This window comes from Cnephaeus nilssonii (assembly GCF_951640355.1).
Source record: "Cnephaeus nilssonii genome assembly, chromosome: 8".
Lineage (NCBI taxonomy): Eukaryota > Metazoa > Chordata > Mammalia > Chiroptera > Vespertilionidae > Cnephaeus > Cnephaeus nilssonii.
In genome coordinates this window covers 99705666-99712266 of record NC_137079.1, presented here as the reverse complement: position 1 = coordinate 99712266, position 6601 = coordinate 99705666, and positions in this window count along the sequence as shown.

Below are 6601 nucleotides of genomic sequence, written 5' to 3'. Positions count from 1 at the left end.
CAGTCTGTTTCATGCTTCTCTGCCTCTGTATCTATTTTTGTTCATCAGGTTATAATGTTCTTTATTATCCATAAATGAGTGAGATCATGTGGTATTTTTCTTTCACTGACTGGCTTATTTCACTTAGCATAATGCTCTCTAGTTCCATCCATGCTGTTGCAAATGGTAAGAATTCCTTCTTTTTTACAGCAGCATAGTATTCCATTGTGTAGATGTACCACATTTTTCTAATCCATTCATCTGCTGATGGGCATTTAGGCTGTTTCCAAATCTTAGCTATTGTAAATTGTGCTGCTATGAACATAGGGGTGCATATATCCTTTCTGCTTGGTGTTTCTGTTTGCTTGGGATATATTCCTAGAAGTGGTATCACTGGGTCAAATGACAGTTTCATTTTTAATTTTTTGAGGAAACTTCATACTGTTTTCCACAGTGGCTGCACCGTCTGCATCCCCACCAGCAGTGCATGAGGGTTCCTTTTTCTCCTCACCCTTGCCAGCACTTGTCGTTTGTTGATTTGTTGATGATAGCCATTCTGACAGGTGTGAGATTGTACCTCATTGTTGTTTTGATTTGCATCTCTCAGATGATTAGTGACTTTGAGCATGTTTTCATATGTATCTTGGCTTTCTGAATGTACTCTTTTGAAAAGTGTCTATTCAGGTCCTTTGCCCATTTTTTGATTGGATTGTTTATCTTCCTTTTGTTAAGTTGTATGATTTCCCTGTAAATGTTGGAGATTAAACACTTATCGGTGATAACATTGGCAAATATGTTCTCCCATGCAGTGGGCTTTCTTGTTGGTTTGTTGATGGTTTCTTTGCTGTGCAAAAGCTTTTTATTTTGATGTAGTCCCATTTTTTTTATTTTCTCTTTAGTTTCCATTGCCCTAGGAGCTGTATCGGTAAAGATTTTGCTACGACAAATGTCTGCTATTTTGCTGCCTATGGCTTCTTCTAAGATTTTTATGGTTTCCCATCTTATGTTTAAGTCCTTTATCCATTTTGAGTTTATTTTTGTGTATGGTGTAAGTTGGTGGTCTAGTTTCATTTTTTTGCAAGTATCTGTCCAATTTTCCCAACATCATTTATTGAAGAGACTGTCTTGTCTCCATTGTATGCTCTTACATCCTTTGTCAAATATTAATTGAGCATAATGGCTTGTGTAGATTCCTGAGTTCTCCCTCTGTTCCACTGGTCTATATGTCTATTCTTGTGCCAATACCAGGCAGTTTTGGGAACAGTGGCTTTGTAGTATAGCTTGATATCTGGTATTGTGATCCCTCCAACATTGTTCTTCTTTCTCAAGATTGCTGTGGGTATTCAGGGTCTTTTTTTATTCCAGATGAATTTTTGGAGAATTTGTTCTAGGTCTTTGAAGTATGCCATTAGTATTTTAATGGGGATTGCATTGCATCTATAGATTGCTTTGGGTAGTATGGACATTTTAATGATGTTGATTCTACCAATCCATGAACATGGTATATTCTTCCATTTGTTCATGTCTTCCTCTATCTCTTTTTTCATCATCCTGAAATTATCTGAGTACAGGTCCTTTCTCTCCTTGGTTAAGTTTATTCCTAGGTATTTTAATTTTATTGTTGCAGTGGTAAATGGGGTTGCTTTTTAAATTTCTCTTTCTGTGAGTTCATTATTGGTTTACAGAAAAGCCATAGACTTCTGGATGTTAATTTTGTATCCTGCTACATTACCAAATTCATTTATTAGAGTCTTTGGGGTTTTCTATGTACAATATCATGTCATCTGCAATAATGACAGTTTTACTTCTTCTTTCCCAATTTGGATGCCTTTTATTTCTTATTCTTGTCTAATTGCAATGGCTAGTACTTCCAGTACTGTGTCAAACAGGAGTGGTAAGAATAGGCATCCCTATCTTGTTCTTGTTCTTATGGGAAATGGTTTTAGTTTTTTCCCATTGAGTATGATTTTGGCTGTGGGTTTGTCATATATGGCTTTTATTATGTTGAGGTATGATCCTTCTATTCCCACTTTGCTGAGAGTTTTTATCAAGAAAGGGTGTTGGATTTTGTCAAATGCTCTTTCTGCATCAGTGGATATGATTATATGGTTTTTATCTCACAGTTTGTTTATGTGGTGTATCACATTTATTGATTTGCGGATGTTATACCTCCTTGCATCCCCGGAATAAATCCCACTTGGTCGTGGTGTATGATCTTTCTAATGTATTGATGGATTTGATTTGCTAGAATTTTTTTGAGGATTTTGGCATCTATGTTCATGAGAGATATTGGCCTGTAATTCTCTTTCTTTGTATTGTCTTTATTTGGTTTGGGGATTAGGTTAATAATTAGGTTAATACTGGAAGAGCTTGGAAGTGCTCCTTCCTCTTGAATTTTTTGGAATAGTCTGAGGAAGATAGGTATTATTTCTTCTTTGAATGTTTGATAAAACTCCCCTGTGAAGCCGTCTGATCCAGAGCTTTTGTTTGTTTGAAGTTTTTTGAATACTGTTTCAATTTCCTCCATAGATTTCAGATTTTTTTATTCCTCCTGGTTGAGTTTTGGGAGGTCATATTTTTCTAGGAATATGTCCATTTCTTCTAGGTTGACCAGTTTGTTGGAATAGAGTTGTTCCTAGTATTTTTTAATGATTCTTTTTTTTTCCTGTGGGGTGGGGTCTGTTGTTATTTCTCCTTTCATTTCTGATTTTGTTTATTTACGTCCTCTCTCTTTGCTTCTTGGTGAGCCTGGCTAGAGGTTCATCAATCTTGTTTATCCTTTCAAACAACCAGCTCTTGGTTTCATTGATCTTTTTTGTTGTTGTTGTTCTCTATGTCATTTATTTCCACTCTGATCTTTATTATTTCCTTCCTTCTGCTCACACTGGGCTTTTCATGTTATTCTCTTCCTAATTATTTAAGTTGTAGAGTTAGATGGTTTATTAACATTTTTTTCTTGTTTTTTTTTTTGAGGTAGGACTGTAATGCTATGAACTTCACTCTCAGGATTGCTTTCACTGTGTCCCAAAGATTTTGGATTGTTGTATTTTCATTGTCATTTGTTTCTAGGATGTTTTTTATTTCTTCTTTGATCTCTTTGGTAACCCACTCATTGTTTAATATCATCTTATTCAGCCTCCAAGTGTTTGAATTTTTGTGATTGTTTTTACTGTAATTGATTTCTAGTTTTATGCCATTGTGATCTGAGAAGATGCTTGATATGATTTCAATCCTCTTGAATTTGGAGAGACTTGGCCTGTGTCCCAATATGTGGTCTGTCTTTGAAAATATCCCATGTGCACTTGAGAAGAATGTATATTCTGTACTTTTGGGGTGGAATGTTCTAAATATGTCAATTAGGTACATCTGATCTAGTGAGGCATTTAGGATTGATATTTCTTTGCTAATTTTTTGTCTAGAGGATTTATCCAGTGATGTTATTGGGGTATTAAAGTCTCCTACTATGATTGTGTTGCTGTCGGTCTCTCCCCTGATATCTTCCAGAAGTTTTTTTTATGTATTTGGGTTCTCCTGCATTGGGTGAATATATGTTTACCGGAGTTATATATTCTTGTTGTATCGATCCCTTTAGAATTATGAAGTGGCCTTCCTTGTCTCTTGCTATGGTCTTCACTTTGAGGTCTATTTCGTCAGATATAAGTATTGCTACCTAAGCTTTTTTTGTCTTTTTAAAATTTCCATTTGCCTGGTAGATATTTTCCTATCCCTTCACTTTCAGTGTGTGTGAGTCCCTTGTTTTGAGGTGGGTCTCCTGTAGAAGCATAAATATGGGTCATGTTTTCTTATCCATTCAGTCATTCAATGTCTTTTGATTGGAGCATTTAATCCATTTACGTTTAATGTTATTATTGGTAGGTACTTGTTTGTAGCCATTTCTGTACTTTACGCCTGTGTCCTTCCCTCCCTTTCTATTTCTTCTTTTTTACAGCATTCCCTTTAGCATTTCTTGGGAGTGATGCATGGTAGTGATAAATTCCCTTATTCTTTTTTTGTATGCGAAACTCCTGATATCCCCTTCAATTTTGATTGATAGTCTTGCTAGATTGAGTATTCTTGGACTTAGTCCTTTGCTTTGCATCACTTTGTATATTTACTTCCATTCCTTTCTAGCTTGATGTGTTTCTGATGAGAAATCATTTGATAAGCTGATGGGGGGTCCCTTGTAGTTAACTCTCTGTCTCTCTCGCGGCCTTTAAGATTCTCTCTTTGTTGTTAACATTTGCCATTGTAATTATGACGTGTCTTGGTGTGGGGCTTTTGGGATTCATCTTGCTTGGGACTCTCTGTACTTGTGTAAATTTTTTCTTCCCCATATTTGGGACGTTTTCTGTCATTATTTCTTCAAATAGATTTTCTAATCCTTGCTGCTCTTCTTGTCCTTCTGGCAGTCCTATTATACATATGTTACTTTGTTTCGTGTTGTCCCAAAGCTTCCCTTAGGCTCTCCTCCTGCTTTTTAATTTTTTTCTCCAGTTGCTGTTCAGATTGGGCTTGTTTCCCTACCTTATTTTCTAACTCACTTATTTGGTCCTCTGCTTCTTCTAGTCTACTGTTGAAACCTTCCATAGTGTTTTTGATTGTAGCTATATCACTTTTGATTTCTTCCTGATTTTTGCATAGGTTGTTGATTTTCTCGTCCATCCAGTGTATGAAGTGTATGACCATTACTCTGAATTCTTTTTCTGTCATGCTGCATGCCTCCATTTCACTTATTTTCTTTCTTGGAGATTCCTCTTTTTCTTTCCTCTGGGGTTTATTTCATTATCTCCCCATTTTAACTATCACCAGAAGGTCCAAATGCTGATTTTCAGGGAGCCTGGGCTATGTGCAGTGGGAGCTTTGTACCACCTGAGTGTCACTGAAGAGCTCCAACACCAAGATTTGTGGCTGCCGTGGTTTGGTGGGAGCCACGCTCATCCAGGATCAGAGTCACTGGCACTCATTGCAGCCTCGTGCACACACCTAGAATCAGGAACCCTGCCTGTGCCATGCTGATAAAGAGACCCCGCTGGTGTGTGCCAAAAATCAGAGTCCCCTATCGCATGTCAGGAGTCAGAGTCCCCCTGTATTCATGCTGAGAATTGAGTATTGGAGTCTCTGTTGCTTGGTGCTGCCTTGTGCTGAGAATCAGGGTCCCTGTGTGCGCATGCACTGAGAGTTGGAGTCACTGGCTCTTAGTGTGCGTTCACTGGGAATCAGGGATCCCAAGCACATGTGATGAGAAACAGAGTCAAGTCACTGGTTCTCAGTGCTGCCTGTCATGCAGAGAATCAGGGTCCCTGATCTGCTTTGGGGACCAGGTTGCACAGCCGCCCTGTGTTGGCAGGAAGTCCACTCCTGTGCTGCAACAAACAGACTTACGTGTGCGCTTGCCCAGAATCAAAGTCAGGTGGCACTGCTGCCCTGTGTGGGCGTGGGGTCTGGTCGCGAGGGTGCACTCTGTGGGAAGCAGATTCCCAATGTCCCGTGCCCAGGCTCAAATTCGGGCAGCGGAGCAGGAGCCACCCTGTGTGGACAGGAGGCCTGCTTGCGCGGTGTGGACCAGCAGTTCCTATGGTGCTGCAGCGAGCCTGTGGGGAGGGGGATGGGCTCTGTGACTCACAGAAATCTGTGGCCAGGATGTCTGGATCCTTGGTGTCTGTGGATCTGCAGCTGTGGTCGCAGGTCTTTTACCCGAGTGGCTGTAGGGTCCCGGTTTGTGTCTGAGACCAGATTGGGTGGTGGTGAGGCTAACATCTTAGTCTCAGGCAGTTCTGCTTTTCATGATGGTGTGGTCTCTGTGCCTGCACTGGTCGCCCCCATAGTGTCCGCAGTGGCAGCAGGGTTTTGCCGTCTATTTTGACAGCCCCTTGGAAGACCTGCAGGATCTAACTGTCCCTAATTCTCTCTCTCACACATACACCGCACACATCCACACACTCCTCTATTGCTCCCTCACTCTCTCACACACTTTCCCTCCCTACCTTCTTGCTGGTCGCCATCTTTTTCTTGTCTCCTTTGCCCATTTTTAAATTGGATTGTTTGTCTTCCTTTTGTTAAATTGTATGAGTTCCTTATATATATTTTAAATATTAACCCATTACCAGGTGTATTGTTGCCAAATATGTTTTCCAACACAGTGGGCTCCCTTTTCATTTTGCTGATGATTTCTTTTTGTTGTGTAGGAGCTTTTTATTTTGATGTAGTATCATTTGTTTATTTTCTCCTTAGTTTCCTTTGCCCTAGGAGATGATCCATAAACATATTGCTATGAGAGGTGTCTGAGATTTTGCTGCCTATGGTTTCTTCTAAGATTTTTATGGTTTCATTACATACATTTAAGTCTTTTATCCATTTTGAGTTTATTCTTGTGTATGATGTAATTTGTAGGTCTCATTTAATTTATTTTTTTTTGCATGTATCTATTCAATTTTCCCAACACAATTTATTGAAGAAACTGTCTTGACTTCATTGTGTGTTCTTGTCTCCTTTGTCAAAATTAATTGAGCTTAATGGCTTGGGTCAATTTCTAGGGTCTCTGTTCTGTTCCACTGATGTATATGCCTGTTCTTGTGCCACTACCAGGCTGTTTTGATTAAGGTGGCTTTGTAATATAACTTGA